Genomic DNA, 13,475 nt, shown 5'->3' on the forward strand with positions numbered 1-13,475 from the left:
GCCGACGTCAGCGGCACCGCTCTAAATCACGCCGTGGAAAAGACAGCAATACCGGCACAACCAAGAACACTCCAGACGATGCCGAAGACGAAGAACCCGTCGAGCCAACCTCTGAACAGGACGATCGGGAAGATGGGCATGTTAGCCCTGATGAACAGTCCGTAAACGAAGACTCGGAGGACAGCAATTATCTTCCACTCTCCGAGGATGAGGTGAGCCTCGGCAACGAAGACTTTATCGTGCCGGAGGTAACTCTCGAGCAGGAGCGCTTTAAGCGCCGGCTAATAGCCACTGCAAGGAGCCTGAAAAAGAAGCAGCAACAGCTTCAAGCTGACCAAGATTTACTCAACGACAGGTGGACTAACGTCCTGGCAGCCGAGGAATACAGCCTCGAGCGCCCAACCAAAGGTTACCCGAAGCATAAACTTCTACCTCAATTCGACGATGATGCAGTGGACCCCGTACCATTAGCGTGTAACACACCTGACCGACCACCGCGTGGTCGGGACAAAACGGCAATTCAGGCCGAACACTAGCCCATACCACCTCGCCATAAAGGTAGAGATATAACAGCTCAGGGATATACATATGACCTGCGGCAGGACCTGGACAGTAGAGCAGGTCAGACCAGATCGATCTACGGATCGCGGGGGCGTGCCCCGACGCGCGATGACGGCTATCTAGCCGGACGTGACAAGCATAATCACGTCCGGGCCGAAAACTGCAGACGGACTCCATCGGAGCTACGTCGCGACTTGGCCCGATATAGAAGCGCCGCACACCCCCTCTACTTTACTCATGAAGTAATGGAGCATGAATTTCCAGAAGGGTTTAAACCCGTGAATATCGAATCATATGATCGAACAACAGATCCCGCGGTATGGATTGAGGATTTTCTCCTCCATATTCATATGGCCCGCGGCGATGATCTTCATGCCATCAAATACCTCCCGCTAAAAATCAAGGGACCAGCTCGGCACTAGTTGAACAGCCTGCCTGAAAACTCCTGATACGTCTCCAATGTATCTATAATTTTTTATTGTTCCATGCTATTATATATTCTATTTTGGATGTTTAATGGGCTTTATTATGCACTTTTATATTATTTTTGGGACTAACCTATTAACCGGAGGCCCAGCCCAAATTGCTGTTTTTTGCCTATTTCAGTGTTTCGAAGGAAAAGGATATCAAACGGAGTCCAAACAGAATGAAACCTTCGGGAACGTGATTTTTTAAACAAACGTGATCCAGAGGACTTGGAGTGGACGTCAAGCAATAAACGAGGAGGCCACGAGGCAGGGGGCGCGCCTACCCCCCTGGGCGCGCCCTCCACCCTCGTGGGCCCCTCGTGGCTCCACCTACCTACTTCTTCCTACTATATATACCTACGTACCCCCAAACCATCGAGGAGCGCCACGAAAACCTAATTCCACCGCCGCAACCTTCTGTACCCGTGAGATCTCATCTTGGGGCCTTTTCCGGTGCTCCGCCGGAGGGGGCATTATCACCGAGGGCTTCTACATCAACACCATAGCCTCTCCGATGATGTGTAAGTAGTTTACCTCAGACCTTCGGGTCCATAGTTATTAGCTAGATGGCTTCTTCTCTCTCTTTGGATCTCAATACAAAGTTCTCCTCGATTCTCTTGGAGATCTATTCGATGTAATCTTCTTTTGCGGTGTGTTTGTCGAGATTCGATGAATTGTGGGTTTATGATCAAGATTATCTATGAACAATATTTGAATCTTCTCTGAATTCTTTTATGTATGATTGGTTATCTTTGCAAGTCTCTTCGAATTATCAGTTTGGTTTGTCCTACTAGATTGATCTTTCTTACAATGGGAGAAGTGCTTAGCTTTGGGTTCAATCTTGCGGTGCTCGGTCCCAGTGACAGTAGGGAAAACGATATGTATTGTATTGTTGCCATCGAGGTTAAAAAGATGGGATTTATATCATATTGCATGAATTTATCCCTCTACATCATGTCATCTTGCTTAAAGCGTTACTCTGTTCTTATGAACTTAATACTCTAGATGCATGCTGGATAGCGGTCGATGTGTGGATTAATAGTAGTAGATGCAGGCAGGAGTCGGTCTACTTGTCACGGACGTGATGCCTATATACATGATCATACCTAGATATTCTCATAATTATGCAATTTTCTATCAATTGCTCGACAGTAATTTTTTTACCACTATAATACTTATGCTATCTTGAGAGAAGCCACTAGTGAAACCTATGGCCCCCGGGTCTATTCTCCATTATATTAATCTCCCGTCAACAAGCTATTTCTTGCACCGTTTATTTTGCTTTCTTTACTTTTAGTTTTTATCATAAAAATACCAAAAATATTATCTTATCATCTCTATCAGATCTCACTTTTGCAAGTGGCCGTGAAGGGATTGACAACCCCTTTATCGCGTTGGTTGCAAGGTTCTTATTTGTTTGTGTAGGTACGAGGGACTTGCGTGTGGCCTCCTACTGGATTGATACCTTGGTTCTCAAAAACTGAGGGAAATACTTACGCTATTTTGCTGCATCACCCATTCCTCTTCAAGGGAAAACCAACGCAGTGCTCGAGAGGTAGCAAGAAGGATTTCTGGCGCCGTTGTCGGGGAGTCTACGCACAAGTCAAGACATACCAAGTACCCATCACAAACTCTTATCCCTCGCATTACATTATTTGCCATTTGCCTCTCGTTTTCCTCTCCCCCACTTCACCCTTGCCGTTTTATTCGCCCTCTTTTCCGTTCGCCTCTTTTCACTTGCCTCTTGTTGGTTGTTGCCCTTATGGCCCTGCCTAGATTTGGTGATCTTCACCTTAAAAGGTTGGAAGAGATTGAAAGCAACATCAGAAGCTTTATGACTTTACAATTTGAGCATAATAATTTCTTTAGAAACAAGCTTAAGGAACAACAAGGCTTTATGGAGTACATGAATAAAGAACTTGATGACATGTCTAAGGAATTTTATGGTTTGAAATCTCATATTGCTCATCTTGAAAAATTAATAGCTGAAATTTCAGATAAGCACGCCACCTTAGTTAATAAGATGGCCGCCAAACCGGAAAGTTTTTATGAGAATAAAGATGAAGATCTAAAAGTTATTGATGTGTCCCCTATTAAATCCTTGTTTTGCAATATGAATCTTGATAATGATGGGACTGGAGATGAGTCAACTTTAGTTAGAAGGCGTCCCAAAAATTTGGAGTTTTTAGATCTTGATGCAAAAATTGGTAAAAGTGGGATTGAAGAGGTCAAAACTTTAGATATCAATGAACCCACTATTTTGGATTTCAAGGAATTTAATTATGAGAATTGCTCTTTGATAGATTGTATTTCCTTGTTGCAATCCATGCTAAATTCTCCGCATGCTTATAGTCAAAATAAAGCTTTCACTAAACATATCGTTGGTGCTTTGATGCAATATTATGAAGAAAAACTTGAGTTGGAAGTTTCTATCCCTAGAAAAATTTATGATGAGTGGGAACCTACTATTAAAATTAAAATTAAAGATCATGAATGCTATGCTTTGTGTGATTTGGGTGCTAGTGTTTCCACAATTCCAAAAACTTTGTGTGATTTGCTAGGTTTCCGTGAATTTGATGATTGTTCTTTAAACTTGCACCTTGCGGATTCCACCATTAATAAACCTATGGGAAGAATTAATGATGTTCGTATTGTTGCAAATAGGAATTATGTGCCCGTAGATTTCATTGTTCTTGATATAGATTGCAATCCTTCATGTCCTATTATTCTTGGTAGACCTTTCCTTAGAACGATTGGTGCAATTATTGATATGAAGGAAGGAAATATTAGATTCCAATTTCCGTTAAAGAAAGGCATGGAACACTTTCCTAGAAAGAAAATAATCACCTTATGAATCTATTATGAGAGCTACTTATGGATTGCCTACCAAAGATGGCAACACCTAGATCTATCCTCGCTTTTATGCCTAGCTAGGGGCGTTAAACGATTGCGCTTGTTGGGAGGCAACCCAATTTTATTTTAGTTTTTTGCTTTTTGGTTCTGTTTAGGAATAAATAATCTATATAGCCTCTGGTTAGATTTGGTTTTGTGTTTTAATTAGTATTTGTGCCCAGTAAAACCTATAGGATCTTCTTGGATGATAGTTATTTGATCTTGCTGAAAAATTCCAGAAACTTTCTGTTCACGAAAACAATTGTTTAAAATCACCAGAACGTGATAAAATACTGATTCAAATTGCAGTAGATCAATAAACAAATGGTCCAGGTCTTCCTATTTTGGTAGAATTTTTGGAGTTCCAGAAGTTTGCGTTAGTTACAGATTACTACAGACTGTTCTGTTTTTGACAGATTCTGTTTTTTGTGTGTTGTTTGCTTATTTTGATGAATCTATGGCTAGTAAAAGAGTTTATAAACATAGAAAAGTTGGAATACGGTAGGTTTAACACCAATATAAATAAGGAATGAGTTCATTACAGTACCTTGAAGTGGTGTTTTGTTTTCTTTCGCTAACGGAGCTCACGAGATTTTCTGTTAAGTTTTGTGTTGTGAAGTTTTCAAGTTTTGGGTAAGATTTGATGGATTATGGAACAAGGAGTGGCAAGAGCCTAAGCTTGGGGATGCCCAAGGCACCCCAAGGTAAAATTCAAGGACAACCAAAAGCCTAAGCTTGGGGATACCCCGGAAGGCATCCCCTCTTTCGTCTTCGTCTATCGGTAACTTTACTTGGGACTATATTTTTATTCACCACATGATATGTGTTTTGCTTGGAGCGTCTTGTATGATTTGAGTCTTTGTTTTTTTTTGTTTACCCCATTCATCCTCGCTGTACACATCTTTTGAGAGAGACACACATGATTCGGAATTTATTAGAATACTCTATGTGCTTCACTTATATCTTTTGAGCTATATAGTTTTTGCTCTAGTGCTTCACTTATATCTTTTAGAGCACGGTGGTGGTTTTGTTTTATAGAAATTATTGATCTCTCATGCTTCACTTATATTATTTTGAGAGTCCTACAAAACAGCATGGTAATTTGCTTAAATTTTGAAATTAGTCCTAATATGATAGGCATCCAAGATTAGTAAAAACTTTCTTATAAGTGCGTTGAATACTAACAGAAGTTTGATGCTTGATGATTGTTTTGAGATATGGAGGTAGTGATATTAAAGTTGTGCTAGTTGACTAATTGTGATTTTGAGAAATACTTGTGTTGAAGTTTGCAAGTCCCGTAGCATGCACGTAAGGTAAACGTTGTGTAACAACTTTGAAACATGAGGTGTTCTTTGATTGTCATCCTTATGAGTGGCGGTCGGGGACGAGCGATGGTCTTTTCCTACCAATCTATCCCCCTAGGAGCATGCGCGTAGTGCTTGGTTTTTGATGACTTGTAGATTTCGCAATAAGTATGTGAGTTCTTTATGACTAATGTTGAGTCCATGGATTATACGCACTCTCACCCTTTGAAAGGATCGAGAAGAGGTGTCTAGAGGGGGGTGAATAGACTCTAAGTAAGAAAAGTTGCAGTTTTTAATTTCTTTAAGTTGAAGTGGAGTTTTGGCACAAGTTTAAACATTCACAATACATATCAAGCAAGCATGACAAGAGTATATGAGCAGCGGAAAGTAAAGCATGCAAATTGCAAGAATGTAAAGGGATGAGATTGGAGTGTGCAAACGCAATTTGGAGACACGGAGATTTTTTATCCGTGGTTCCGATAGGTGGTGCTATCGTACATCCACGTTGATGGAGACTTCAACCCACGAAGGGTAACAGTTGCGCGAGTCCACGGAGGGCTCCACCCACAAAGGGTCCACGAAGAAGCAACCTTGTCTATCCCACCATGGCCGTCGCCCACGAAGGACTTTCCTCACTCGGGTAGATCTTCACGAAGTAGGCGATCTCCTTGCCCTTACAAACTCCTTGGTTCAACTCCACAATCTTGACGGAGGCTCCCAAGTGACACCTAACCAATCTAGGAGACACCACTCTCCAAGAGGTAATAGATGTTGTGTTGATGATGAATTCCTTGCTCTTGTGCTTCAAATGATAGTCTCCCCAACACTCAACTCTCTCTCATAGGATTGGATTTGGTGGAAAGATGATTTGAGTGGAAAGCAACTTGGGGAAGGCTAGAGATCAAGATTTATGTGGTTGGAATGGAATATCTTGACCTCAACACAAGTGTAGGTGGTTCTTTCTCAGAAAATATATGTTGGAAGTGTAGGCATGTTCTGATGGCTCTCTCCATGAATGAAGAGTGGGTGGAGGGGTATATATAGCCTCCACACAAAATCTAACCGTTACACACAATTTACCAAACTCGGTGGGACCGAATCATGAAACTCGGTCGGACCGATTTGGTTCATAATGTGACCGTTAGGGTTTTCGGTGGGACTGATATGATCAACTCGGTAGGACCGATGTGCTAGGGTTAGGGTGAAGCCTCAACTCGGTTTGACCGATTACACAAACTCGGTGGGACCGATTTGGGTAATAAGTGAAACAGAGAGTTGGCCAAGCAAACTCGGTGGGACCGATTGCATACCTCGGTGGGACCAAAATTATTGCAATAGGCAACAGAGAGTTTGCAAGCCCATCTCGGTGAGACTGAATTGATTAGGGTTTCTGGCAGTGGCTATGTCAAGAGAACTCGGTGGTGCCGGATGGAAAGTTTCGGTGGGGCCGAGTTTGACTTTTGGTTTGGGACATATGTGGATGTGAGAAAGTGGTTGAGGGCTTTGGAGCATATCACTAAGCACTTTGAGCAAGCAAGCCATTAAGCAACACCTCATCCCCTCTTAATAGTATTGGCTTTCCTATGGACTCAATGTGATCTTGGATCACTAAAATAGAAAATGTAGAGTCCTGAGCTTTGAGCTTGAGCCAATCCTTTGTCCTCAGCATCTTGAAGGGGTTCCACATCCTCTAGTCCATGCCACTCCATTGTTGAACTTATCTGAAGCATACTAGGTAGCAGCATTAGTCCAACAAGATATATGTTGACATTAATTACCAAAATCACCCAGGGAGCACTTGTGCTTTCAATCTCCCCCTTTTTGATAATTGATGACAACATACATCAAAGCTTTAGATAAAGATATAGAGAATAACAAGTAAAGCTTTGGAAAGACATGTTGAAAGAACATGTGGTGCCCCCATGTTTGGTTTTGGTAATTGACGACAATCTCTATGGACTAATGGTTGCCTTGAGTTATATTTGAAGGTTTTGTCCATAGGATTTTCTTGGAGTACATGTGTTGGTTTCAAGGAGAGTTTGTGTTGACCAAGGTGCTATTAAGGAATTATCCAAAGATTGGTCATGTGAGAGTTGAGCTTATTGCAAGCATGTCTTGAAGAAGAAGATTGTGTGATCATTCATGTTTACCTTCAAGACATCATCCAAATGAAGAGAGTTGGAAAGATTCTAGGTTGATCAAGACTAAGTCAAGAGTGAATCAAGTTGATCAACACACAAAGCGTAGAAGATGTACCGAGAGGGATCAAGCGATCCCATGGTATGGTAAGCATTGTCAATTACGCTTTGTGTACTAACCCATGATCTTCGTGAGATTTCTTTGTGGGGTTAGGTTGCGGTGTGCAAGTTCAAGGAAGCATCACGAAGAGATCAAATGCTTGAAGCTTGTCGTCCATTGTGGTGACAATGGACTTGTGAAGATGTGCGGAAGAGTGGCTCACCCATAGTGGAGTATGGGGGAGCAATCAACTAGTCTTCATCGAGCCAACGCATTCAAGAAAGGTGGTCTAACTTGAGGGAGTCAAGATCGTCTTCATCTAGCTCAAGTGGACCATGTGCAAGGCAAAAGTTTGCCCTTGATAGGTTTTTTTATTTTACCGGTCTCAAGATGGTAGTTGGGAGACCGGGTTATAGGATCGATTGTCGTACTATCAAGGGGGGCTCTCGATGAGTAGCTTGATCGTATCACTTGTAGAGAGCTCAAACCATTGCATCCTTGCATCATCTTTCTTGGTTCTTGTTTGCTTCTCTTTGTGAGTTTTGGAGCTTCTGGTCATCTTGTTGACAAGCTCGAGTTCATCGAAAACGGAGTTCACTTGCATCTTCTATGATGTTTTCGATGTTGGAGGTGATGCCGGTTCTCCTCTGTTGATGCCACTCGTTGTCTTGTATCCAACAAGCTTGAGTTTGCTCAATTCGGAGCTCATTTGCAGAAGTTATGGCAGTTCTGGTTTTATTGGATCCATCTGTTGTCTTTAGCTGCGTTTTGATAGCATCCTATGTTTTCCTTGTCTATGCAAATATTGCTCTTGTTTGCCGAACTAGGGGGTGCGGTAGTACTGCTCGTTAGAGCGGTAGTACTGCAGGCCCTTGCGGTAGTACCGCCCTCTGGTGCGGTAGTACCGCATGGACCCACGGTAGTACCGCTTCTAGTAAGCGGTAGTACCGTGGTCCCTGCTTAGTTCCGCAGGTATGCGGCAGTAAGGGGCGGATGTAAATTTTTACATCCGCGCCTCGCGGGGTAGTACCGCGGCTGGCTTACGGTAGTACCGCATCGGGTTTTTGCATCGACTCCAACTCAGCGGAAGTAGCCACGGATGTAATTTTTTATATCTGTGCCTTCCCCTCCCTGGACAGCCCCTGCCTTGTGGTAGTACCACAAGGGGGAGCGGTAGTACCGCGCCAGCAGTACTACCGCCCTCTGCCTTAGTGCATGTGTGGCTGTTCCGGTCTCTGCTGCGTGGGCGGTAGTACCGCGGGGCTCTGCGGTAGTACTGCGTGCCCCTTCGGTAGTACCGCGCCTCAAGTGCGGTAGTACCGCGTGCCCCTACGGTAGTACCGCGCCTCAGGTGCGGTAGTACCGCGCTGCGCAGGCTGAGTTGGTGGATAACGGTTGGATTTTCCCCCTCCTATAAAAGGGGGTCTTCTTCCCCAATGAACCTTATCCTTTGAGCTCGTGTTCTTCCCCCATTGTTGACCTTCTTCGAGCTTGCTAACTCTCAATCCCTCCATGGATTCTTGCTAGTTTTTGAGGGAAAAGAGAGAGGAGATCTAGATCCACATTTCCACCGATCACTTTCTCCTCTATGTGAGGGGAACCCCTTGGATCTAGATCTTGGAGTTCTTGGTGTTCTCCTTCTTGTTCTTCCTCTCATTTCCTCCCTAGCATTAGTTGCTTCGGTGGGATTTGAGAGAGAAGGATTTGGGCACTCCGTGTGCCCTTGCCATTGCATTTGGTGCATCGGTTTGAGTTCTCCACGGTGATACGTGGAAGTTACAAGTTGAGAAGCTTATTACTCTTGGGTGCTTGGTACCCTTGAGCTTGTTCCTCTTGGGTGCTTGGGCACCCTAGACGGTTGGTGGTGTTCGGAGCTCAATCATTGTGGTGTAAAGCTTCGGGCAAGCGTCGGGGTCTCCAATTAGGTTGTGGAGATCGCCCCGAGCAATTTGACGGGTTCCGGTGACCGCCCCCAAGGGTTGCCAAAGTGTACGGGTTCGGTGACCGCCCCCAAGGGTTGCCATTTGTACGGGTTCGGTGACCGCCCTCAAGGGTCCCTTAGTGGAATCACGGCATCTTGCATTGTGCGAGGGCGTGAGGAGATTACGGTGGCCCTAGTGGCTTCTTGGGGAGCATTGTGCCTCCACACCGCTCCAAACGGAGATTAGCATCCGCAAGGGTGTGAACTTCGGGATACATCGTCGTCTCCGCGTGCCTCAGTTATCTCTTACCCGAGCCCTTTACTTATGCACTTTACTTTGTGATAGACATATTGTTTCTTGTCATATATCTTGCTATCACCTAAGTAGTTTTTCTTGCTTAGCATAAGTTGTTGGTGCACATAGGTGAGCCTAGTTGTTGTAGGTTTTGTGCTTGACAAATTAACCGCTAGGTTTATTCCGCATTTGTTCAAGCCTCAACCGTAATTATTTTAAAGCGCCTATTCACCCCCCCTCTAGGCGACATCCACGATCTTTCACATGTAACATGCATAGGCTCCCCTTACATGTATGCAATCATGTAAATATGGAATATAGGAGCATGTGAATGCATAAGCATGACAGAGTAAGCAATGTGTTACATGTATCTTGGCTCTATGCATCAGAGCAAATGATGTGAATATAGAAAATGTACCTTCATGCTCATGAGTCCTTCTTGCAAACAGTATGTACATTAGCAAGAAATCCTCATACACATGACTATGATGCATATACTTACCTTGTGGTCTTGAGTTGGCTTAGGAAGGAATGAACCTGAGTAAAGAAGGTTAGATAACACAGATACACCTACTAGCCAGAGCAAACAGAAGAAACCACAAGAGTACCAAGACTGGGATGACATGTAGAGAGTGAGTACTAAGTACCCCAATGGATATAGACATGTCCCCAAAGGTAAAGATGTGCAATGAATTCAAGGATTTCCTTCCCTTAGATGTTTTGCTTCCCCTGAATCTCGCATGGGATACTGGGAGAAGATAGGGAACAGAAAATCAGAGCAAAGAAAAGAAACAGAGCTAATGCAAACAATCAAATATGAACATGTATTTCCCCTCTTAAAGACATGTGACTTCTCTCCTCTTGAACACCAAGCATCTGGGGTTTCTTTCTCCTTGTTGAAGAACATTCTCCCCCTGAGTATTCTCTCCCCATATAAAAATGATTAAGCTTTGATGTGATCTCTCCCCCCCTTTGACATTAATTTCCAAGAAGGGTTCTTCTGGATTTTTGTTACAAAAGGGTTTGGTCCTTGAGTCACAGAACAAATCAGCAAGTCGAATGTGATGCTAGTAGTGGACAAGAATCATTGAGTGGAGCTGGAGCAAAAAGAATGCAGGAACAAGTGGCAAGCTGTCTTTCCTGTAGTGAAATCGGTGGCACCGAGTTGTGTGCTTCGGTGGCACCGAACGAATTCGGTTGGACCGAAGGAAACAAACCGGTGTGACCGAGTTCATCACAGATAAAACACTTGTCACCTTGGCTCACTAGGCAAATGAAATCTCACAAGGATTTGCAAGGAATTAACTGAAATATTTGCAATGAATTGGATGTAGGGAATGAAGAACAGAACAAAGAAAATAAAATCTAGATGAAGTTTTTTTATAATGAAAAGGGAATAAATATGCAAAGGACAAAATGCAAAAACACAGAAAAACACAAGAGAACTTCATCTAGAATTGGTCGGCGACAAAGTCACCTATGTTAGAGTATATTGACTTAGGAGTCAAGTGAGATCACTTGGTCATAGGTCATACTCATAGTTTTAAGCTCAAAATGGGGTTACCATTTTTCGTTTAAGCATCTTGATGTATTCACATCTTGTTGAGTTGCTTTGACCCATGACTTGGAGTAAAGCTTCTCTAAGATGGAATAACATACCTTGGGTGGTGGTGTTGATCTTGATCATGTAGTTGAACTAGTGTGGGTTGCTCAAGGTTGATGTAGCTCATCAAGAGTTGGGAGCACCACTTGGAATTTGAGTTCATCTTCCTACATGGGTTAGTCTTGCAAGGAAGAGCACTTGTATATCCAAAATGACAATCATAAAACTTAATATAGAATTTTTCAAAGGATATGTTTGAAGGGTTTCGTCCTTGTCTTCAACCACCATTGTGTAGAGACTTGGTGATGTAGAAATTGCTCAAGATGTGAGTGGGTTGCAATCTCATAGATTTAGATTCATCCAAGTACCTACAAGGGTTAGATAGCATGCAAGGGTGCAAATATATCCAAGACATATAAGTAGCAACATGAAAGAAATATCAAGGATTAGTCAAAGGCTCATGCCTTGCATGTATCCAAATGGAGTTCCTACTCCAAGTTTGAAGCATCAATGATGTTCAATTTACCTCTCAAACGGCAAAAGACTTTCTCATCAAGCGGTTTGGTGAATATATCCGCCAATTGCTTATCGGTGCGAACATGCTTAAGATCAGTGTCCCCTTTGGCAACGTGATCTCGAATGAAATGATGACGAACTTCAATATGCTTAGTTTGAGAATGTTGCACGGGATTGTGAGCAATCTTGATAGAAATTTCATTGTCATAGAGCAATGGAACATGTTTCACATATATCCCATAATCCTTGAGAGTTTGGGTCATCCAAAGTAATTGAGCACAACATGAACCAACGGCAATGTATTCCGCTTCGGCGGTGGATAAGGATACCGAGTTTTGTTTCTTGGAGGACCAAGACACAAGAGATCTACCAAGAAATTGACATGTACCCGAAGTGGACTTTCTATCAACCTTGTCTCCGGCATAATCCGAATCGGAGTAACCAATAATATCGAAAGAAGACCTCTTAGGATACCAAATGCCAAAATTTGGTGTGTGTATTAAGTATCTCACTATCCTTTTCACAGCCTTAAGATGACATTCTTTAGGGGCCGCTTGATATCGTGCACACATGCACACACTTAGCATAATATCAGGACGATAGGCACATAGATATAACAATGAACCAATCATGGAGCGGTAAACCTTTTGATCAACCGGTTCACCATCTTTGGTCAAATCAAGATGTCCACTAGTAGGCATGGGTGTAGTCATACCTTTGCATTCTTGCATATTGAACTTCTTGAATAAGTCCTTGGTGTACTTTGTTTGAGAGACAAAGGTACCTTCCTAAGTTTGCTTGATTTGCAAACCGAGAAAGAATTTGAGTTCACTCAGCATGGACATCTCAAACTTCTCCGACATTAGCTTTCCAAACTTCTCACTAAAATGAGGGTTAGTCGAACCAAATATAATATCATCAACATAGATTTGGCACACAAATAGTTCTCCATTAACCCTTTTAGTAAAAAGAGTAGAATCTATTTTTCCAATTTCAAAGCCTTTTTCAATAAGGAACTTGGTCAAGTATTTATACCATGCTCTAGGAGCTTGTTTAAGACCATAAAGAGCTTTGTGAAGTTTGTAAACATGATTAGGTTTCTTAGGATTGACAAAGCCGGGGGGTTGCTTAACATAAACTTCCTCCTCTATTTCACCATTTAGAAAAGCACTTTTAATGTCCATTTGGTACAAGGTGATATCATGGTGATTAGCATAAGCAAGTAAGATGTGAATGGACTCAAGTCTAGCAACGGGGGCATATGTCTCACCATAGTCCATACCTTCGACTTCAGTGTAGCCTTGGGCGACGAGACGTGCTTTGTTGCGAACAACTTGTCCATCTTCATCTTGCTTGTTGCGAAACACCCATTTGGTACCAATGATGTTGTGGTTGTTGTCGGGCTTCTCGACCAATGTCCACACTTGATTTCTCTCAAAGTTGTGTAGCTCTTCATGCATGGCATTTATCCAATCCGGATCTTCCAATGCTTCTTCAACCTTCATAGGTTCAATGCTAGAGATGAATGAATAATGTTCACAAAAGTTAGCCAAACGAGTTTTAGAGCGAGTGATTCTCCCGGTTTGGATATCTTTGTAGATTTGCTCAACGGGATGGTCTTTGGCGACTCTTGATCGAACTCGTGGGAGCTTTTGCTTGGCTCGGGGTGGAACATCCA

Source organism: Triticum aestivum, chromosome 3D (genome assembly GCF_018294505.1).
Source record: "Triticum aestivum cultivar Chinese Spring chromosome 3D, IWGSC CS RefSeq v2.1, whole genome shotgun sequence".
Classification (NCBI taxonomy): domain Eukaryota; kingdom Viridiplantae; phylum Streptophyta; class Magnoliopsida; order Poales; family Poaceae; genus Triticum; species Triticum aestivum.